At 43.0% G+C, this 24,778-nt stretch overlaps 1 protein-coding gene across 1 annotated transcript in view; it reads right to left on the reverse strand.

The window, feature by feature from the left end:
* The window catches only part of LOC117241683 (ankyrin repeat domain-containing protein 6), a 133,769-nt gene extending 111,055 nt beyond the window's left edge, over window positions 1–22,714 (reverse strand). Inside the window, exon 1 of the mRNA XM_033507676.1 lies at window positions 22,365–22,714. The gene's annotated coding sequence lies outside the window, so the exon portion shown is untranslated. The remainder of the gene's footprint in view (window positions 1–22,364) is intronic.
* Window positions 22,715–24,778: the final 2,064 nt, after the last annotated feature.

The following is a 24,778-nucleotide window of genomic DNA, read 5'->3' on the forward strand; positions in this document are numbered from 1 at the left end:
GGAATGCGTAGCAGAGTGAACCAGCGTGTTTCGTTCCCGCGGTAGTAAAAGGGATGAGTAGATAATTGTCCGCTATTTCTTTCGGCTGTGGCAAGATCAACGCCGCGCAGATTCCGCGCGCTTTCAATCCGCTCTTATGCGCTCGCGTAAAGACCTCCGGATAAAATCATTTTCCCAATTAACGGCAGAATGGCCGCGGAACAAACCATTTTCCCTTTCGACGCGGAAAAACCGCCAGACCAACTCGAGGAACGCGGTGTTCGATGATGTCTTTATGGCGGAGAAAAATTGCTCTTCTCGCTTTCAATGTTCTCGTTACGTTTCCCTTCTTCGGAGAAAAATTTCTTAGAGCCGGTAGAATTTAATTACTCTTTGTTCTTCTGAAACATTAACGTAACGTGTATGGTCATTGATCGTTGACGAATGCCGTACGTTCAAGGATACTTGTTCGCGATAACGTTCATGCTTCGGTTACAGAGAAGTATAAATGTACTTGCTTTTGTGCAAATGTACTTGTATCGTATTTTCTTTCCTTAACCTACAACCGATAGAAATCGACGAAACCCTAAGAATTTTTATTTTTGCGATGGAAAACGAGCGTTGAAACCATCCGTCTGTGTAGTAAAATGACTATACTACTTACAGATTGATAGCGGTTTGGTTGATTCGACTATCTATATTTCGTTCTCTTTTTTTCTTCATTTTACTTTATTTCGTTTCATTTTATTTTATTTCGTTTCATTTTATTTTATTTTATTTTATCTTTAATACCAATTACTTTCCATTCTAATCAGCAATCCCATCTCCGATCTTAATCTTAAATTTCAATAAAAAGAACAGACCAAAGCATTTCTGGCATAATAGCGAGATAATCTCGCAGATCTCTATCCAGGTAATTACCAATTAACCGCGATCGCTTTGGCCAAGCGGACATTTCGCGTTCGTTTGCAATTTAACGTGAACGTTGATTGAATACGCGTCTCTCCCCATTTACTTCACTTATATGTATGCATACGCCTCATTAACTTACTCCTGTCCGCTGATATACGTCTCACTTATACCGTTTTCGCGGCACTTAATTACAGACGACATCGCCAATTCCATCAATCAGCTCTTGGTTTCACGGCGGCCACGTCCACGCGATTATTGCTTAATTTTCGATTGTAAGTTGCATTATGACGTACACGTTCCACTCGAAAGTTGTCGATGATCCAGCGCACGAGCGTTCCTTCTTTCGACGCTCGTGGTTTCCGTGTTAGAAGCCTGGACCGGTTCGTTATGATCGCGGCATCGTTTGCCATTTTATCGAGGTAGCGGGCTAAATTTAATAGTCGACGATTAAGATAGCAAGGGAATTAAAGCGGTTTAATTGGATTCCTGGCACGCATTTCTTATACGGCCACGTCTTCGTTATGCCTCGACTCTTTTTCGTTCGTTCGTCGCACGAACTTTCGGAGCTACTGGTTCGGCGAGTACCAATCGTTTAGAATTTCAATAAAACGTTGTAGTACATTAAGAACATTAAAAAACGTTGCTGGTCACTGAGTGACACGAGACGCTCCGGTCACGTTCTCTTCGTCATCGTCGATTCGATCATATTTTTCTAACGTTAAATAATATCTTCGGTTTCAACGAAATATGAAAAAAGATCTCATTGCGCGTCGAGCATTCTCTTAAGAAGTGACAAATGAAAGAACTTTCAACTTGCTAAAACGAGAGCGAAATTGAAATATACTGAGAAATTTCAAGCGTCTTTGAACTTTAAAATATTCGAGTAACCAATCGTGTCGTTAGTTCGATATAAACGCGATAATTGTGGAATGTCTACGGTACAAGTTCATCGTTAGTCTTGCTACGCGTTCAACGCTGGTTGATTAAACGTTTCCAAAAAATCCGATTAAAGCGCACTTCGGTGTCGCTCTGTTATCCGTAAACCGATCGTCCCACGTTCGCGCGAGCTGTTCCAGCGATAAGCAAAAGTTGGCCGACAATTTTGTATCGCGTTACGATAATGCGTACAAATTACCAAGGTTGAGTAAAGATGCCGATCGAATAAAAAGGAGTGGCGATCCGGTGGCAACCGGCGCGAAACATCGCGATCGATCTCTCGAGTTCTACTTTTCGTTGCGATCGTAAATCGTTGAACGATCGTGACTCGTGTAATTAGCGGATTCACCTTCGTTAAGATCATCGATATCCCGATTAGAATGGTCGATAGTAATGGCTCTTTCTTGGCCATTCGTCTTCGAGTTGGTATCTGCTAATAATCGGTGATAATCGAAACCAATTATCGAAACTGTTATGATCGCTCGAGTTCGAAAGAATGGAACGTACAATATACAAGACTATTGGATCGGTTTCTTTGAAAGAAACGTATGCGATACGATCGTGTTGTCTATTTTATTTCGTTTCTTGTACAGTCGTATACAAGTCGTTTCTCGTTCAAGATCGACTTTTGTCGTTCCTTTTATCCTCGCTTCGCTTCCTTCGACTTAATATATTTAGTCATTATTCCATAACAGCCTGTATAATACAACTTTATTTACCATTATCGAACATGTAAAGAATACTAAATGTCCTATGTTTAACTTCAGTCGCGAGGAAACAAAAGTAGACGAATTTCCACGCTATAAAGTACGAGTCACACTAACGAACAAATTCAACGAGCAGGACAAATTCAAATCCCGTTGTTGTTTTATTTCGGAGTATCATGACCGTTGGGTCACAGGTATTGCAAGGAGTAATGAACTCCGAGCAAAACAATGTCGCCGCTACTTGCAACCGTCAAACGCAGTCGAGTTCAAACTTTCCCCCGACCAGTATAAATAAACAAACGAAATGACGAGCGTGGAAGTTCAGCGATCGTAGTATAAGCATACAGACGCATCAGACGTGTATACGGAGTTTCTTGAGACTGCGCGTATTTATTTCGCGAAAGTTATTATACCTGGACTTGTTCTTTGTGTCGAATTAATATCTTTAATAAATTACTCACAAACAGATAGTCTGTTATTCGTGATACTTGATAAGATCAATCCTCTACACCATTAAGTTGCTAACTAAAAAACTAAATATAGGTGGAAACGAGCCTGTGTACACGTATTAAGAGTTTTTCCATTCTTCTAACCAGTTGTTTTTAACCGGTTAAGTTTGCGCTGATAGCTCGGAAATGTCCTTAATATCCACTAAAGTATTTCAGGTAGAGAGAGAGAGAGAGAGAGAGAGAGAGAGAGACCGCCCGGTGGGTGATAAAATCACGTAGATACCGATCGTGATTAAGAGTGTACTTAAATATTTATTTTCGTCGAGAATTCGTATCAAAGTTCCAGTCATTCCCCGTCAAATCTTCAGACAAAATGATCGAAGATCTATGACGAACGACGATGTACGCGAGACTCGCCTCATCTTGCGAGAACGCATTGCGTAATTCTCCGAAGATACGGCGGAACGAGATCAACGTCGCTTCGTAAAACCGGTATCGTGTCCGACAACCGTCGATATGCACGCTACGAAGAACCAGACAGAACAAGAGTATTTTTTTTTTCGTCGCGTTTCTTACGATTCACCAGAGGGACGATAACAGCCCGCCCCGAGCCCCTTTTTATCATGGATCTCGATGAAACTGCACCGAGCGATCATATTAGAGGGAAAGTGCAGTTGCCGAGCTGCTAATCGCTGGTTTGTTACCACATTCTCGTTTTTTGTATCCGATGCCTCTGCTCGTTATTGTTTCAATTGCGATTCATGAACGTTACTTCTGCAGAATCGTATCGGGAGAAACGAAGATGGAAATAAACATGTTCCACCTTTAAACAGAAACACTTTATAAATCAGACGGTAGTGCCATTTACGCCAGTTCTTTCTCAGTTCAAGGGACAATAATAACGAAGGAATACGAGCGTAATTTTACATGAATTCCGGGAAATGCTACTGATCTTTTGCGCGGTCAAGCTCGCTCGGACGAAAGCAAAAACTTTTCGCAATTGGAAAAACGCGAACTGGTTTGAAGAGAAGCTTTCGAGTAAGACGATCCGTTAAAGTTACTTTAAAAGAATATTGAAAAGGAAACGTAATTTTAGTTTCAAAGATTCGTTACATAAGAAACTCTTGGTAATTGATTTATTCCATCGACTCTCCTAAATTCATAGAAATTTCTAAGCTAACTCGCTACGTGAACAGCGTAGATCTAAATAAAACCTGCGCCATCGATTTTTCCAAATTCGAGATAACTCTAAGTTATCGAGATAACAGGCGTGAAAAATTCAAATCCCTCGAACTTGAAACGTTCGTTAAATCGGTCGCTGCTAATTAGCGTATCTCGTTAATCTTAACAAATCCACGTATCATCCAATTTACGTTCGTTTACGCGTTTCTTTCGACTGTTCTCTCATAACCGACCGCTAGACGCTTAATTCCAACAAACTTCGAACAACTTAATCCCAACTGGCACGTTATCGCGAACGAAGCTTTCAGGCAGCCGCGCCGTTATAATCCGCTAATCGCAACACGCGATCGCTTTGCTTCCAAGCGAAATGCTCGATCGACCTAAAAAAACTGTTTCCAACGCAAAGCCGGTAGTTGAGTATTCGTGGCGTTTCGCCTTCCGACAGCTGCTCCGTTTTTTCACCATGCAATAATTCGGCCTAGCTCCAACACCGGCCATTTATCTCCGATACTATTAATTCGCCGCAGACCGTTATTGTTTTGACGATGGCTATGACTCGATCTAGAGATCGGGTCTACGGTTACGCCCACGTTAATGCACGGTACTGCTAATGATTCGTTCGAGGTCGGTCCCAAGGGTAAGACGACGAGCCCGATCCGTACATGGAGCAGCGTCTTTCATTCCAACTACCAGTTAGGGAACCGATTCTGGCAACGTAAGCTACAGCGGCTGACGAAAGTATTCGAACGCTTACAATGGAAAGTTTTTCAAAGTTTTTCACAAACAACAGATTTTCAAACTTCGTCGACACTGTAGCAGTTATAATTGTATAGACGTTACAATACATACGTAGCGTACATAGGTACATAGAAGTTACAAGATAATTGCCGTGCAACATATATTTAGTACAAGATTAGCATAGTACGTGAACAGTTCGTCTTAGCATGGCAATTCTCGTGGACTCGAATTACGATATATCGTTGAGTCTAACGCGAGATTACGAGGTAAGAGAGGAACCTAAAGACGATAAAGAAAGCTGGAAATAAATAACGAACGCGTTACTGTTTTTCTTTTCGATCGGCCAATCTTATCGCGATGTTACGGGTAGCTTACACGCAGCAAGGCCAGTTAAAACCGTGCTCGTTTAAAATGATGAATGGAAATCGTACGACGATCCTCGAAACGACCACCTTACGTTACGACCGCCACTAGAAAAACTCATCAGGCACGTTTTGTTGGATTATTTGGTCGAGGTATCCGATCGAGGGCAACGACTCTCCCGAAGGAATACGATTCTGAACGTCGAAAAAGGGAAAGGTAAAAAAGCACGGCGTTCCTAATATCGCGAACATTTCCTTTCGATTAATTCCTCTTTGATATTTGTAAGCGATAGGATACGTGGTTCTTATAAAAAGTTACAGGAAGAAACGTACATTCGTAAAAAAATTCTTTATTTACTTACAAAATAAGAAACATTCGAATCTTTTAGTCAAGCGCGCACCCTTCTTCGGTATCCTAACAATGAACAATAAACCGACACAGACCATAAACCATTGAGAAAGGCCATAAAATAAAAAAAATGATGTAAACAATACTTCGTAGCGAACGGAATAAACACACCGTCTATAAAAATATTTTTATCTCGGGAGAAACGCTGAACGCACTCTGCAAGCTTAGACGATCGCCAATATCATCGCGGACTATTCTATAAAATTACCGAGGTGGTTTATTAAACGTGTTAGTTTATCAAAGAGACGAGTGATAAAATTGCAATAGTCGGTGTATATTAAAATCACTTTAAATACAAGTACAGAGATATTGTACGCCGGTCGTAATCGTCGCTCGCTATTCGACTCGATGACTCGCTACAACGACTGTCCTAGAGAGCACGTTCGTCTGTTTACAACTACAGTTGTTGTTATAAAAAGTGTTCGAATGTAACTCCGGTTGACGATTACGAATAACAGCGATAATATTTTGTTCGCAGTTCGTTCACCTTTGAACCTAGCAAACCAAAACAACGTTGACGCTCCAAGGCACAACAATATGAGACTCTTCCGATCCGAATCTTCTGTTGACTCGTTACCTTTATGCGTATTTCGTTACGTAGCTACGCAGAAGACACGCGAAATTAAGACACGAACCGTACGATTGAAAAATAAACGAAAGTGATAAAAAAACGTAAATTACTGGAAGAAAGTTGAGAGAAGATTACAAGGAAAATCTCATGGTCAATTTGCCATTAAGTCTGCCCGAAGAACGAACGACGAGTGTCTAGATCTATGAGCGTATCTGCTAGCAAACGCAAATACACAGTTCGTTACACGGTGTCCACGATCCATTCGCGTAGGCGCGAGTGAGAAATGCGTAAATTTATACATCGACAGCAAGGTGTACTGGGAAAGATATAACACGCACGCATCACGATCGGTACAAGGTGTACAAAGCGTATAGTTAAAGGCAACATGCACTTATAAGCGTATTGTACATACGACGTGGTACTTTAGAAGGTGAGACGTAATGTATTACACGGAACGTCGGTTATCTCGTTCTTCGCAGTTGCGAACATTCAGATATTTTATCGCCGCGATGGGCTAATGTAGTTTCGCGAAAACAAACCACCTTGTCGCCATTAGCATTTGCAAAGGGGTGCCGGAAACGAGACGTCCCCTACTTCGCATAAATAAAAAGACGTTGTAGCGTCTGATGGATTGGAGATAGCAATTAGTACGATACGATAAATAAATACTTCGCACGAAAAAATTGGTACGCGATCGAACGAAGATCAAAGATGCCGGCCTTTCGAATCTCTTTTCGTTGCAACTTCTTCGATTTCCTTCTCAGCGAACGAATATCTCTATGGCAAGCGTTCGTCGAATTATCTGCTTCTGCGATTCGACATCCTCGTTTGCGCAAATTACGGGAAATAAATCGCCGCGATTCGCTATCGAGATGAATTTCCTTTAAAAAACGCAACCTCGGCTTCCTCTATCTGGAAAAAGCGCAAAAACCGTGCGAGCAACTCCGTTGAATAATTCCGTGATCAAAGAAAACACGGAACGATCAGTAGCCAATAACGTAGCGAATCGTCTTGCTTTGGCCGGAGACTTTCAATGGTAAAAAATTGACGCGGCTGTGGGTGCGTTAACCAGACCTGTTGGCCGCGTTACGTCATTATTATACTCGCAACAGTCATTGAACACTGTAATGGTCGGAACCGAGCGTTATTAACAGTTTTTCTAACGGTACGCGTTATGGTCATGAGGGCAATGATTTTTGAAATTCTAACGATGCCGGGCCATGGTAGCTAGGCACGGTAACTACGCTTCCTCCTCCTCTATGGCGTATTCCGCATGCAACCAGATGCCAAGCAACAATGGCCGTGCAAGAATTGCCGGTTGTCCAGTACGGCCGTAACATCGTTTCCCTCGCGACCAATTACGAATAATGAGAGTAAATTGGATTGCGCGATCGTTCGACTGGAAAGGCTGCCACGGAGCTATCTTAACGAATTTACCACTTTGGCACTGATGGAACAACAATTTGGTTGAGGGAACGTTTTCGAGGAACATAGTCGAGGAATTTCATTCTCGCGGACGCGCGTTAGAGTTCGAGTTAGAAAGAAGAAACGTTAATTTCATGCGCGAGTTAGATGGTAGCAAGAATGTTACCGTTTTTGGCGAACAACGTGTTGCTGACTTCTGCAAGTACGATAAACAGGGGAAAATAATTGCAGAGATTCGATGTTTAAATAATTATATATTACTACGGATACAGGCATGATAGATTCTCTGCGTTATATCACGCGTTCAAGGATGAAGTTAGTCGGCTTGAAATTGTTAACGTAATTTCTTATCTGTCGTTCGAGGAAATTACTCGACGAATTACTGATAGCAAAACGATGCATACAGGTACGTTATATCGTTATCTATCTTCATTTCTGTGCCAATAATTGCACAACAATTACAGTACCGGCACAAATATCGCCTCGACTACAAGTTTATTAATTCCGAGCAGAAATTCAATGGAATAAAGATCGCGCGAGTCCAGTGAAAGTCTAAATTGACATAATTGCGGCAAATTATGGATCGTATCGCTGCCGTTCCGCGAGTACTTCCTGCTAGGAGAACACGAAGCAAAAAGTCTTGGTTAACGTCGCTTGTAGTACGTATCGGTGTAATTATCAAGGAAATGCGTGCAGTCCGCCTACGGCTGTCAACAACGAAATCGTAACGATCGGAGTTTGCTTTCGAGAAAAAAGAAAACCTACAGGTTTCTCTGACTACCGCTTGTGAAGGCTACTATACGTATAATCAGAAAATACGCCAGGGATATAACAGAAGAAATAAAATTCCAGTAGCGAATATATACAGATTACGAGTCTACGCGATTCGTTTATTAAAATTGGAAAATCATAAAGAAACGAGCGCATGATCGATACGATTATGTAACTTATCATTTACCGATATTACCAGTTAGCAAATTACAGTGCAGAAGGACTTAATCCAAAGCAAAGATAGATAACACGTAGTTGAACGATCGCAAGTCCTTTCTACGCGATTAAAATTTTATTTACACGGTCGATTTTGAATTTTTAAAGTCGATCGGCCGATGGATCGAGAGTTGCCCAATGTAAACGTCGGTCACGAGCCGCAACGTGTCTCGACACTACTGTTGCTCGGCTTCTAATCGCCCCAGGAAAAAGCTATCGACGTCCACGGTGTTCGATTTCAACTAGAATTAATTCAATTACCGTGCTGTCGGCACATGGCAAATTATAGCAGATTTATCACGACCATGTATCCAGCTGTGAATCACGGCGAATTTCTCTAAGCCCTCAACATTTATGAATTCTACGACCCATCCATTAATCGCACGCTTATCCGGTTCGTTCTTTGAACCGCGCGAGCGATTCCGCAAAGCGATACAGAGTCGCCGACGATATTTATGCGCGCGTATACATCCTCCAGCGAAATATGGAAATGTGGTGGAAACGAGGGAACGCGAGAAAAGAAATTTTAATTGGAGATTGTTTACGAGAAGATGTGCCACGGTGGAAGTATGCTCGCAACATGGTGAAAATAAAAGTTCGGACGAAGGCAACGAACGAATGGAAATTTTACATAAAGCAGGTCCGATACGTATTCGTCGCAGAATCGAATAATTTCGCTTGGTTTTGGATAAATTATAATTCAATTAATAATAAATAATCGCTAATAAGTACGCAGTCGATCGATCCGCGATTTAATCCATTCGATCGAACGTAACGGTACGGGATCTCTGAACTCTGAATCGCTATTAGCATAATATCTACGTTTTCAATCAGGATATTATCGATTCGTTCGGTTTAAATCTTAAAGTATTATATTATAAATATCACGTAAATATCAGGACAAACGTCGGGATTATGTAAATATAGTTTATATAGTTAACTACTATTTATTAAGTCGTTTTAAAAATTAAGAAATCCCGAGAATGTAAATATTTCCATTTCTGCTGATCTTTCAATGACACGATCTTATTCGACGCTTCTAATTCCTGTGTCCGTATAGCGTCCGTTTATACGACACTTTCAACCGTATTCTACAGGATTATCTCCAAGAAAACGCACACGACTCCCCTGCCATTCGTGTTACCGATCCGCTCGTTACCGAACATCTCGCATCTATTCAGACCAGAAGGTCAAAAACAAAACGCCTCGGGAATAGTTCGACCAGATACGATTCCGATCACGCGTCCTGCAAACTTCATTCCACGGAGAATCTCCTGCAGTTTTATTAAACGACGCTGTTTCCGTAAAGCGTGTGCGTCACCAGCGTGGAATAATATCGAGAAAGCAACGGACTCGTCTTGGAAGATTCAACCTACGAGCAGATACGCGACCGAGCCGTAGCTTTCTTGAAAATCCTGCAAGACCAGACGCTCGACGAGTTTTTCTCAGCACTGAATCGATATCGTACCTAAGCCAGTCTCGTACGTAGAATCCGCTAGCCGCAGCCAGCAACAGCGACGATCTGGACGCGGTGTCGTTGCCGTTTCTATCAGAAAATGTGCTTTCGTTGCGATCGAAACTTCCGAAGCTGACGCCACGGGTCCATTCGCGTTTCGGTGACACATCTCGTTCGACGAGTTAAAAACCGCAGTGACGCGAGTTCTGGTTTTCAGAGTTTCGATTTAATCGCACATTCCAACTTTTGAAAACATCGTCCCTTGAGTCTCACAATTTTATTCCTTACTATTCCGACTCATCGTTTGGAAAAGTATGACGAATGTTTTGTAGCCACAGAGCTAGAAGACCATCTTCTGGAAGATAAAGATAGCGATTGACTGACTTAGCCACGACTGATACTCGGCCCTTTAGCTGGACCTATTAGCGTGTATTTTTCCGCAAAGAGAAGAAACAAGCGAAGAACATGGACTGTCCATTGATCTGATTACCCTGAGACCGGTTCGCTTAACCAGTGCAATTGAAATAATCGATACGAAATAATTCAATAATGCCAATAACGACTATCTCTTACCAGATCTATAACTGAAATACGAGTAATGGAATTGCAGTTTCGCATTTGTTAGCTGAACCGCCGCGCCGCGGCGAATTATTAATGAATCCTTAGCCGGCGCGAGTAGCCTCTATGGCCGCTTCATTAAATTCCCATTTCCTCGTGATATTTCTTCCAACTGAGAGAATCACGTACGTTCGAAAGGGGAATAAACGATTCGACGGATGGTTCTTGTTAAAGGAATCGGATCCGCCCTTACGAGCGCGCGGAAAACACGCGAGTCGTGATAGAAAGGCAGCCGCGGCGCTGTATAATTGTCGTTGCCGGACGAGTAATCGAACAACACGATTCTCACACACCAGACCAACCGATCGATCGAGAATGCGATCGGCGTGAAAGTACTGACAGATCCTAATGAGCATCGGCGAACAAGGTAGGATATTGCTATCTTTGGTAACGTTTTAAATCTGCTTTTGTTTTTCGCTCTCTTCACCATCGAGATTCACCGTCGATCGTTACGACCGCCTGCCTCTCCTCGATCATTCACAACTCGCAAAAAGAATTTGTTTCTCCTTCTGCTCGGAATTTTCAGTGGCCGTCCGTTTATGGCACGGACAAGTCCATTCCCTTCTTTGAGAAATTCCGAATTACCTGTCCTCCCCGAACTGTAAACCTGAGGACTCAAAGGTCAGGGAGAAACCCCGGTCGGGAAGGACGAACGAGACCCAACGGCTGGAGAAGAGAACCAGCAACGTACTAGGACACCTCGTCATCAGACATCGTACCGTGCGGGTTGAATACTTCACTCCCAACGAGATCTTACCACCACCGTGTTCATACAACAGGCGCAAATTCAGTGCTAGATTACCCTAACGCTCGATCTATTAAACCTCCTCCACCTTGAGCGTTGAGTCATTCGAGGTACGCGATATCGACAGATCGGTTTGACCTGACCGGTTGCTCTTTAGCAACACTTTCTACGTTACGATTAACCAACGGATAACGAATACGCGAGGAGGAACTTTATTCTTGTAAAAAAAAAATAATAGAATCGTAGTTTTGAAAAGGATAGGACGTAATATTATTCATTTATATCCGGTAGCGATAATATCTATCGTGATGGAAACGACATATTAAGAAGCGAAATCGTTGCAGTAGATTTCTCGATAAACGAAACTGGTATGAATTATAGGGACGATTTAGGACGAAGGTGGACGTATTTGATTGAGCAAACGAGCGTACAGGATTCCGCGATGTTTCCACGTCTTTTGTTTATTTGTACAAACCTAGCTGTTATTAGGTTTAATGGTACGCCGATCGTCGGAGCTCGTATTATCGTAACGCGCGACGATTAACGGCACAGGAGCTGCGGCGAGGAAACTCACGCTGTTTTATACCTGCGATCGTGCTCCATGTAACGTTTGATCGTATCAAAACGAAGAAAGTATCAGGCCCGACGACTGTATCAACCGTGATACGCAACGTTACGCTTGTACCGTAAGAAGCGATTTCATTCTACTACAAGTTAATACCCACTTCGACGTGTATACGCTTTTATGAGAATGTAAACAGACGAATGGGGAATATAAATAAGCCAGAAATGTAAACAAGCTGAGAAGGTAAACGAAGAAAGAATATAAGGAGATATCGGGGCGAATAAACGAACAAATAAGAAACGTATTCAGACGTAGCTGTTTACCGAGAAAAATAATGTGTTTGTTCGATATAATACAGGGTGGTTACTGGTAACTGGTGGAACAAGCAGAAAGGGGGTGATTCTACGCGAAGAAAGAAGTCGAAAATATAGAATAAACATTTTTTTTTTTTAATTTTCTTTTTTCCATCGAGACAACGATCAACAGTGAGATCCGTTGTAACGTACCGCACGCGTAATTCAAAGTCGATTTTCTCGAAAACAAAGCCTCGAACGAAAAATTTTTATTCCATATTTTCGACTTGTTTTTTCGCGTAGAATCACCCCCTTTCCGCTCGTATCACCAGTTACCAACCAACCTGTATAATTTAAATTGGATATTTATACCATGCGAATCGCCTTAAATAATCGCTTTAAATAATCGCTTTAAATCTGACGATGCTTCGCTCTCGATCATCCATCGTTATCCTCTTTTTCCCTATAGCACGCGTTTTTATCAAAGATAAGAATGAAGGCAGAAGTAGCGTGTCGTTGCACAAGAAGATCTCGTATTAGCTTCGAATACAAGAATCAGCGATGTAACAACGATTGCTCGAGGCAATACGAATGTCGCTGCGTATTTCGTTTTTCCAGGATAACGGACGATATCTTCGTCTTGATTACACCTTTCTTTCGACGATGGAATTTTTGGATCATGCTGTTCTTTACTCGCAAACAGAAATGGCAAGAAGCTTCAGCGAAGATTCACGCCAAGTCTGGCGGTAAACAGGCAAAGGAACGAGCCTCGTGAAAACACGAACGACCGAGGAAAAAAAACAATATCCTTATTATTCGCGTTTGCAGAATCTCTTCGTCGATCCGCGATGTTTAAGATCGATCTCAGGATTTACCATTACGCGTGTAGAAACGCCTCGATCTCGAATTTATCTACTGGTTTAACCAGGCTCGTTAACGTGGCCGCGTGAATTAAGCAGGATCTCGTATGCAAATCGATGCGCGTTTCCTACGAATCGGCCAATATGTAAAACTCGTTTGCGAAGCGCCAGAATGGTGGATTCGATCGCGTTCTTCTCCTTTTTTTTTCTTTTTTTTTTTGTCGCTGCGGAATGTGGTTCAGATACCGAGACAACGGGATCGCGTTATGCAACAGCTTATTTATGGGAGAACGCGGTACACGCGATCTCCAGTTTGATTTATACGGATGTTGTTATTTATTGGCGAGAAAAGTGAATCGAGTAAATGGCGCGTGGATGGTACAACGTTTAAAGAACGTACGTACATGCGGATAGTAACTTTCCGCCGGTTTATAAAGCAAAAATAAGACAATAGCCAATCCTGAAAATACGTATCCGCAGCATCCTACGATAAAATCTACGAGTCGGAACTCACGCTTCTCGCATTCTCATCGTTATTCGCTAAAGAAAACATCCGTGTTCCGTATGATCCGCGTGTCGAACAAATAGCAGAGACGCGTCGTTATCACGCATCGTTCGGTTTATCGCGTTGAGAACGTGGAAGCGTTGCAGCAACCAGAAGAAACCCTTACGATCTGCGGTTCGATTAGCGCCTTTGGCGTTTTGCGCGGCCGACGATCTCGCGTGTCCGCGCGATCCTGCGGCATAGCACATACCCTTTGCCAGCAATTTCATCGACAATGCCAATGGAAAAGCTGCAGATCGTCGACGAACGCGTCCATCGATCCTCGCTCCAATAAATCTGTCCTACCTCTTAGCATGGAAACACGGCGTTAACAAGCGCGATTAGATAATTCGATAATTCGAAGGTCCGATCCCTCGGCTGGCACAACAGGGCGAGCACGATAAATCTGCACTCTCCGTGTTCTATTAATTACAGCAACGGGATCGTGGTTTCTTCGTACACGGGACAACCGCTACAATCTCTGCCGGCGATTAGAGTAATTTGAATTTTCGCTTAGATCGCGACCCCTGATTAACTCGAGCAACGAAGATAATCGTTGCTCGAGGTCGTCCTTACAACGATTCTGCCTCTCGCAGGAGAACAGGGGCGTCTTTGAGAACGTTCTGGAGAAGCGTGCGTGCAGTTGTTGCGCCAGGAGCGTCGCAAAGCGTGTACTTGTTCGCAGCCCGGTGATCTTTATTGCGCGTACGCGATGAAACCACGTGAACCGCTTGAAAAGTTGAAATTCGCAACTCGATTTTTGTCCCTTGCCACCGTGTTAAAAGCAAGAAAAATACATTTCGAAATTCTTTTGTCCTAAGGAGCGGCGATACCGAAAGCACAATGGCCACCGTGTTAAATTCCCCGAACGGAGAAGCGGCGATCGGCGAATTCTTGTCAAAGGAGCACGAAAGCCGCGGGTCTGTGGCGTAAAAACCACGGCGCAGGAATATTCATTTCGATTTCACGCGGAAATACGCGTACGGGAAGGCAACGGGCGAGAGGCCAAAGTATACGCAGGCTGTTTCTTACTTTTCTCGTCGAAACGAACGAGACGAGAGATATTGCGTCAAATTTTTCTGCGAATATCCCTTTGCAAAAATGACAAGAAGATACGGAACGCGATCTATGACTTGGCGACAAAATGACAAAATTCCTGAAAACTTTAAATATGTGCTCTTACGCTTTTCAATAAGATCGTACGTGCATACGTATTTCAAAGCACGTTCGACGTTCGCCTACAACCGCTTAATCAAACATTTGCATCGAGAAACGTCGTATAAAATCTTTGTGTGCCGAGGAGAACAAAGTTTGTGGAGAAAAGGAGGAAACTCCGTGTACATGCGCGTGCAAAGGCTGAGGTAAAACGCGGAGATACGGAGATAGAAGAGCGTAGGTGAAAGGGAAACGGAAAGGGAAAAGGGAAAGGAAAAAATCACGCGGCGAAGATGGAGAGAGAGAAAGGGAAAAAAGGAGAAAACGTATACTCGCACCGGGAGAACAGACCCCCTGTATACGTGTTTGCTTAGCACTTTTGGCTCGAGAGGAAACAAGCGTAGGAAGGCTGTCCGCCGCGAAGTTTACGGCCACGGAATAAATTATCGTCGGTTTCGTGCGTTCCTTCGAAATTCACCGCGCTACATGCGCGTAGATATAACGCTTACAACCCTGCTCGTACAACGTAGCAAAGTAACGAACGACGAATCGTAAAGTTCGACAAAGGATAATCCACCCTCCTCGTTGACTCGTCGGATTTCGATGTTCGATCGGGATAAGAGGAAGTTTCTTGTTCCCCGTGATTGGATTAATTGGCTTTATGCGAATATCGTTCGTGCTTGAAACGCGGTCTGGCGTAATGTACGGGGTAATTGAATTTTGATTTTTACGAACCGACGAAGAAAATCGATACAACTGTGGGATAATAATTATTTTTGCTAGCAAAAGGAAAAGGAAGAATCGCCACGATAAAATTGTTGCGGCGAATAATAACCAACCGATAAATTTTCAAATAATAAGAGCTCGTGTCTTTTCCTTTCCATTATGAAATTTATGTCAGACGTTTTTACGATTTTTGTAGCTCCAGCAAACCTGAATTTCGATCCAATAAATTCTGCCTAAATATTTCGAGAGAATTCGTGTCACGAAAATAGAACTCCACTTGGTATCCGTGTCGACGTATAATTCATTTAAAAAATAACTTCTCGCTTATCGTCGCTCGCCTATCTATTCTTCTCGAGATGCGAATGACAAAACGCGAGATATTTCTTCGTTGGTCCTTCCACGAGGTCCTAATCGCCTTATAATTTTCGCTTCCATACGGTTATTCGTCGATTCCTGAATTAATCACTCGACTCGTACGAGATAGGAAAAAGGAGCGAGGCAACAAATAATCGATTCTCGACTGAGAGCGTTCGTATTTGAGAACGCGGACAGAGTTGTCGTTGCAGGCCGATATATCCGACATATTTTTCAACTTCTCTCTCCGAATACGCTTTTCGGATCACGCGCTGCGCCGGCTGGCATAAAGATGCAAATAAAACGGAACAGCGGCAAAGAGGCGGGGAAGAAGCATACGCGTTCCTCGACACGACGAAGTAATTTGTCACGTCCGAGATTAAGAAGTCGGTGATACCGAACACGCCAAAGAAACGTCCAATGTCACCGTGTATCGTAGATACGAGAGGCCGCAACGAGGATTTAAGGTCCTGCTATCGGCTCGCAAAGACTACGCTGTTCACCAAGACGTGTAATGCGCCGTTTCCTACGGTAGAATTCTTCCTTTTTCTTACTTTGCTCTTTCTTTTTCCACTCTTTTTTTTTCGTTCGTTGATCCTCTTGCGATCGTAGTGGGCAGACCGGTCCGCTGAAAGTCCCGAGAACTCGAGACATTGCTCTCGAAAACGAAAACCTCGGCCGTTATTTGTCGCGTTTTACACCGATCGATGCGCAGTGTCTCGGTTCGTTCGATGGCGCTTCGTAATTTATTCGTATTATTATAATTTCCCTATCGACTATCGACGAATTTACGTCAAACGAAACTACGATATCTCCTACGCTAAAATTGGCAAAATATGGCAGAGTAAGGGTGGAATCTGCCATAGAAACACCGAGGGTTGATGTTAAGGTTTTATCTTGTAAGAGACGGAGAGGAAGCCATGGGTCTATGGGTATTTATATAATTACGGAAAACTGGCCTGTCTGTACCACGTTGCATCATCCGTGCGAGACATGTTCCTAGAAAACTATGAGAGGTCCTTTAAATTGATTTAGTGCTAAACGATACTCGATGGCTTCGAGCACTAAGAAAATTAAACTTTAGAAAAGACGTGGAGTTTTCCTTGAAGTGGGAGTCACTTCGACGGTTAAACGCTCTCGCGAACTAAACTCGCTGCAGCATTTTAAACGCCATTTTAAACACCCTAATCCTCTGGAATCGCGGCAAAATCGCGAACAACCAAATACTTTCAAATACGATACAGCCTTCCACGGAGAACGAAACACTTGGAAACAGATTCTCTTGGTTCGCCTCGTGGAGTTGGTGAATATCGCGCGAATCCAAGTTTCACGAACCTGTCCACGAGCTTATCCGAGCAACTCGCTGCGCCGCTAAAAACGCATAATACGTAACAAGATGCAATCGACAGCGATATTCATTGAACTTGGTAGTCGCGTCGTCGGTTTTGAAACGAGTTTCAAAAGCGACGATATTCCAGCAAACAGCGATACAACGATCTCGCTTTTGATGCAGCCTGCGACGATTACATCTACGGCTCTCGTATCCTGTCTAATTATGCGGCACCGCGTCGCTTATACCGTCTATTCCGGGATTCTGCGAACAAGCGCATCTCGGTGGAACGATTGTGCCGCCACGATTAGGCTAATTAATGCATAGGACAAGAATGTATACGCACGCGTGACGAGATATTAGATAAATGGATCGGGTTCCGCTACCAGGAAATTTTACGCTCGAGTACCTTTCCAGGCGTTCGACCGATCCACGATTTTCTAACGTAGATACGAAAGATCGAGAGGGATCGAGCAAGATCGGTCGTGGAAAAACGTCGATTCGAAAACGTCGAACAGAGAAAGCGTGTGGTCGTAAGAGCGAGTCTTGTTACCTCGATGCGAGGCTACGTGGCGTTAAAGCGAACGCCTATTATCACTTGTAAATAATTTATTAGTACGGCGCGCGGAATAATTTACGCGGCTTTTATATCGCGACTAGTTTATATCGTTTGATCGACGACGAATTCATTTATGCACATGGTGGTGAGATTAATTCTGAATAAAGAAAACATGACGCGTGTGTCAGTTATTAACTGGGGAATAAATTTTGCCTGCATATGATCTACGTTCTTCCGAGTTAGATCCAAGTGTCGAATATAATGTTAACGTTCTTATTATTTATAGACGCAGCGTAATTACCAGCAGTTTGTTATCGTAGATATCGGTAGCAACGCCATGATCTACGTTCTCTCTCGTGTTACATCGTACTTTGAATTATGGTTATGGTTAATCCATTAAGAGCCAATCGTCGTTAGGGAATAATCGCGTCTATTTGTCTCGTTGGAAATTCGATCGGACAATTTCGCGAATGACAGTGGCGATGATCGTTCCTTGGCGATGCTTAGGTTCGTACGAAGAAGCGAATTTCAATGTGGATTTTACGTATTTCCATCGTTCGGTTGATTCGATTCTGTGAATCGGTTTAAAGGAATCCACAATCTCGTCCGTAACTCGTTGAGAGCCAAATACGGAAACTGGGAATCGCGATCGTAAATTATATCGCTCGTGTCAAGCAGACCAACATACGTACATAATTTCGACAAATATTTATGCTTACGTCGATTAATTCCAGATTTATTAATTCTTTAATCTCCGTCGAAAAACCACCGGGAAGAAGCAGACAAAGTCCATTTCGCAGCCGCGTTTCAAAGGGAACTTGAAACGACGCAAGTACCAAGTAACACGTTACGTCGATTACAGACCGTCGATAACGTTAAACATATTTGCAGACGCATAAAATACGGCACAGCGGCTCGGTATTAAACTGTTTATCAATCCGCACGCACGAACTTTGCATGTCCTTCATCGTGTTTTGCAATACCGAATTATCGTTGCGATGGCAATAATTCAGAGATACCACGAACCTTCATCGTTATCACGTTCATCCCAGAGGCAAGCAGATAATGAAAGAGCAAAGTTTAATTACCGGTTGTCCCTTTGCCGAACGCTAATAATATTCTGCCTTGCGCGAGAATACGCATAGAACTGCGTAAAAATCTCCAATCACGTTCTTATCGAATCTTGTTCGGTTTTGAAGCTGAAACTCCTTCCGAGATCTTCAAACTCAAGATTTCTGTCAACCGTACGAACGTCTGCGATATTTGAACGACGAGCAAAGAATTTTTATTTCGCAATTGCACTTGGCACTTGCGCGAGAATACGCATAGAACTGCGTAAAAATCTCCAATCACGTTCTTATCGAAACTTGTTCAGTTTTGAAGCTGAAACTCCTTCCGAAATCTTCAAACTCAAGATTTCTGTCAACCGTACGAACGTCTGCGATATTTGAACGACGAGCGAAGAATTTTTATTTCGCAATTGCACTTGGCACTTGCGCGAGAATACGCATAGAACTGCGTAAAACTCTCCAATCACGTTCTTATCGAAACTTGTTCGATTTTGAAGCTGAAACTCCTTCCGAGATCTTCAAACTCAAGATTTCTGTCAACCGTACGAACATCGACGACATTTGAACGACGAGCGAAGAATTTTGATTTCGCAATCGCACTTGGCACTTGCATTTTGACCCGACGATTCGTAGACACCGCGGTCTGCTTCCTCAGGGAAGAGTCGAAACTATTTCGAAATATAGCGAAAAAAGATCTCGTGAAATAAATTGATCGATAGCCTTCGCGAAGCTTGGAAACAGCAAATGGGATGTTCGAACGAAGCGAATAAACGCGGCATGTCGAATAAAAATGAGAAACTGTTCGACAGAATGTGTCGGTGAAATCGTACTCGTACGATATTTTGGTCGCTGAAACTCAACTGGGACAGACTTTTGATGGTGTAGGTCTTTTACTTGCGCGTGTAAAAAGGGTGCCGTTAATGACAGGTTTTCGTCGGAGGAGTCACATTTCACTGAAATCTCTTACGGTCTGTCCTACGGCCCGTCCGGATCGACGTGACCGATCAACTTGGAAATTGAGTCATCGGCAACGCTTAATTAACCCTGTTACACACTGTACTTTCAAAGATTGTGGTAGTTTGGCCGTGTTAAAAAAGAACTACGTACCTTACCTTCGTATTAACAATACACGTTGTTTTCAAAGATAATACGAGTTAACGATACCTTCCGTAAACGCTGCACCATTAACTTCGATAATAATTTATCCTTTTCTTCCATCGAATGTGAAATTCAGGCGAATTACTCGGAATTTGCGAACGAATCCGCAGTCTCGTCGTAGTATCCGGTACTCGATGAAAATTTCGATCAAACGCCTTTCGAGATACGTCTGATCGTCGAAAGGATAAAGTATACTTAGAATATTTACGATTACGATAATCTGAAAGAAATTGCCTCTTAGTAACGTTGATCGCTAACTCAATTAACGCGAATTATCGGCTACAGCGTGAGAGGAATAAGAAAAATCGCAAACTAGTTACTCGCACACCGCTTCCGACGAATTGCAGTGAAATTTGTAAGACCCCTGCGTCGTATTCACCGATACAATCGCGTTAATATATCTTTGTACGTAGCAAACGTTACGCTCCGTTGCGGCTTACGATGCTAACCGTGTGGAATTTGCTAGAATTTATTTATCCTGCAAGACAGTCTGGGCGAATAGAATAATTTACGTATCGAACGTCATAAATTCGATCCTAATACAGCGATTTGTCGCTCCTATCTTCTTCCACACTTTCTCCTTCTTTTTCTTCTTCTGCAAATAAATCTCCGTTTGCGCGAAGATCGTCATCTCCTCGTCGGATGTGTACGATTGGAATCGTGGAAACGAGAATGATGTAAAATAAAGGAAACGGCGAAAGCTTCTAAGAAACGAAGATAAGAAAAACGGTGGAGCGAAGATTTCCAAAGGAAGAAGATCCTTTTTATTTTTCGCGCTTAATGGGGAAAAATGTTCGAGTCGGCTTCTATCTGCGATGCCGATCCGCCATTGAATCGGTGGAAATAACGCGCAAAGAACGCCATAATGTATTCGCGTACGATGTAAAACATGAATGAACCGCGTTACATTCCTGGAAAACCGGTATGCGATATCATCTGTGCTAACAGAACTCAATTAATTTTACTATCGATATTTATACAGCCATCTCGTTCGGAAACGCTGTAACTTAGATCCTCGAGGAAGAACGTTTCGTTGCTCTCGAACGTTTTTTAACCGAACGGAGTCGACTTACCAACGTAGAATTCGTATTTTCTGCCAAGTTAAAGCCTCGTCGCTGTCCAATACGGAATTATTGCGTTTATATTACCTATGCATCGAACAGCTCGCCGCAGCAGGTGCTCGTTCGCTATCTTTCCACTGCATTTCCTGCTATACGCGCGGACGGTTTACCTTTCTCACGTGATACTCGTCGCAATGGCCAACCTTTCGCGGCACGTTGTCTCTCTTGCTTCTTCTTTGCAGACGTTCTGCCAGCCAAATTCGCAAGATTTTACGAATTACGAGAAGCAAGCAAGAGAAGAAAGAGGCGGCGTCGACGGTCGCCGCCGAATTCTACGATCTTTGGCGAAGATTTTACTAATTGGTCCGATAACACCGATCATCGTTAACGATACCGATAACAGGCGATTTTCATCGTTTCTAGAACGCGAAACGCGGCAACGTAACGCGCCAGACGCGTGACGAGGGCGTCGCGCCACGGGTACCACGAACCTAGGGATCGTCGCCGGAAAAGTTTAACAGGTAGTCGCTGTTGCGTTACCAACGACGAACGCATTATTACCTGTGCCACGCAGCCCACCGGATGCATACTGAATAAAGAACACAATAAATATATACACGTGCCGGGTTTATGCGTACGCGGACTCCACTGGACATTCAAGGCATACGTTCGTTAGGCGGTGCGTGCACGTTTCGCGGCTCGTCAGTCCCTTTCAGCATGAACGCGAACGTTAAACTCACGACTTCCACGAAACCACGCCGCCTTTCGTTCGGAACAACGTCCTGTGTTTCGTTGATAGGTGCTTCCACGAAAAGAACGCTTGAATTTTGTTCGACTATTATATTATGCAGTCAAAATGGAATAGAACGATTCGGAGAACCACCGAACGTTAAAGTCTACGTCATTTTTTCTGCATTTTTCTTTTTCTTTTTCTTTTTTTTTTCTAGTGGATCCATCGCACGCAATGGCTAAGGAAAGTATTTTCATCGGCGACATTGGCACGCTAGTTGATCGAAGTTCAAGTATATCGAATCTGGTTAAAACTAGCTTCGTACGACTAGGAAAAGCTCGATACGACGTGAATGAAACGTAGAAACAGACAAAAGATGCTTCGTCGAATACTTGTTGTAGCCATCGTAAATACGTGGGAGGAAAGGCGAGTTGAAAAGGTTTCAGGGAAATATTGTTAATAGACGTAATAATGTTTACTCACCAGCCATACATGATTGGTCGAAAGTGAGTTTCCAGATACTCGTAATCCAAACGCGATCACCTGTTTCACACCATATTACTAACAAACTGCGTCAATTATATAGATTGGAAAACACATCACGATCACTCGTCGATAGAACCACTCTAGCCACACTGAGAGAAATATTTATTTTGCTCTCGACGATTGTATCGATCGCTTTGCCTCTTCTTTCCTCTTCTTCTTCTTCTTCCTTTTCTTCCTCTTCTTCACTCTTTGTCGTCACAGACACCGATTTCCAAACGAATATTTCACAAAACGACGCTCGTTTCAGGTACTCCACATACAGACACGTCACTTTTTCCTTTTTCTTCGCACGTGATAATACAAATCTTCCAATGGATTTTAACGCGTCACGCGATCTACGTTCGAGTCAATCGATCCAACGATTTACGTATATTATATGCATCGTGTGAAAATGCTCGAGATACAAAGGCGAAGAGACCAGAAGTCCGTTTAAAGTAAAGTAATCGCGAATCGATGGTCGCACGACTTTCTCATGCGGGCGTTGATATCACCATCGAACACGTTCTTCGCGGCATCAATGCCGCCGTATATTGGCTCGAAACGACAAGCGAAATGGCACGAATATACTTGCGCGATAGAAGCTAACAAAACTCGAACACCGAAACCAGAATTCATTTCATCTTCCGAGCGGAATTCGCGAATTTAACGATATCTGAGTTTCAAAGAAACATAAAATCGGACTAATCTTTTAAAATGATAAAACGGAATCTATACGGTCCGTAATGAAATTAATTCGAGTAGAACTTGTGCTTCAAATTCTCCGATATACTTACAAAGGCGCGTTCGTGGCGAACAACTCGCCAATTTAAAATCAATTACTCGCTACAAAGGGCTATTAAAAATATCCTTGTTGCTGATTAATTTATCTGATTATAATCCTGATAAATAATCCTGATTAATTTATACTTTTTCTGTCGTATCCAATCTGCAGATCAAAGGATACTCGTACAGAACTAACGTCAAACGTCTCACTGCTGCGAAACTCTTACAGGTTCTACAGGCCGAACAAGAACATCGCTCGCCCGAGCGTTCAAATCACCGAACGTCCGAACGGAATAAGGCGCAACAGACGCAACAGACGCTCGAACACGCATCGCTCTCGATCGAGCATTTCGTCGTTGTTTCAGCAACGGATAAATTTCTCGTCTGGTGCGCTATTTACGACAAGAACCGTTACCAAAAGGTTTGTGCGCGTAAACGCAGTCTCCTCCGGCGGAGCGACGGAAAAACACGAGCACTCGAGCAAAAACCAGCTCATACCGTTTCGTTCGAAGGTGGAGACGGACAGGTACTCGCACGAAACATTTAAATCGATGGAAGACGACGCGTTAAATCGCGTTGGCGGCAACCAGTTCGAAGGGACGGTTGCACCAAGACTGATCCATGGATCGTGGCACGGAGCAACGAAAGCCGTGGATCGAGCGAGCATCCAGAGGATCCCCACCATGTCTCTTCGTGGCTCACCCCCTTCTGCCTTTCGATTCCCCGCTCATTTCCAACCGCCACGAACGCTTCCCTTTTTCTCCTGGCCCTTAAACCCTCTTTTTCTCTTCGGCCAGCGAACGATCTCTCTCTCTCTCTCTCGAGCACGCCTACCGAGCGAGACGTTCGCCGCAATAAATGCAAACCGGGAACCGATCCTCTCGTACTTTCCGCTTCTGCCATCGTGCTTTACGGCCATGCTTACGGCAAGCTTCCACTCGAGTTTCCGACTTGAAAAACTCGCGTTTATCATCGCGATGGAGATCGTCCGACCGCTAGATCGTCTTGCAGATGGAGAAAAATTGAGTAAGAAAAAAAAAAGGCACGTGTTATATTTCGCTGGATCAACGGTTGATGTAATTTCGCTTAGGATAGAAACGAGAAACACGAGGGAAAGCAAGCGATTGCGGGATTTCGCGATCGGTTCCATACGGCTCCGTAAACTCCATATTATACATATCATTGGATGTTTTAATTGATCATGGGATTAAACACGCGTTTTGATTTCTAGTAAATGTTTAAAAAATGTTGATCCTTAAATTGTATTCTTAGCTGTTAGTCTGTTTCGTAGATACGTCACCTATTTTTAAGAAAGTTATATCTACGAAACTTTCAGAAATTGTACTGTCTTAGCCGCTAACTGATATCAAAATCAAAAAGTCGATAAATATTGACTCGTGATATTTTCTTTTATCAGTTTCCCGTCGTTGTTCGATATGCTTGGACGATGAATTTCGTTTGTCGAATGAAATATGCAAAATATAAAGAAAAAAAAAATGAACGTAACGGAAACGTCTGTATAAAATGTTAAAGATGAAGATTGAACTGAAAATTTAAAATGTAACTGCAACCACAAACATTTGGCAGGA

Source organism: Bombus vosnesenskii, unplaced genomic scaffold (assembly GCF_011952255.1).
Source record: "Bombus vosnesenskii isolate JDL3184/JDL3185 unplaced genomic scaffold, Bvos_JDL3184-5_v1.1 scf7180000016261, whole genome shotgun sequence".
In the NCBI taxonomy this organism is placed as follows: domain Eukaryota; kingdom Metazoa; phylum Arthropoda; class Insecta; order Hymenoptera; family Apidae; genus Bombus; species Bombus vosnesenskii.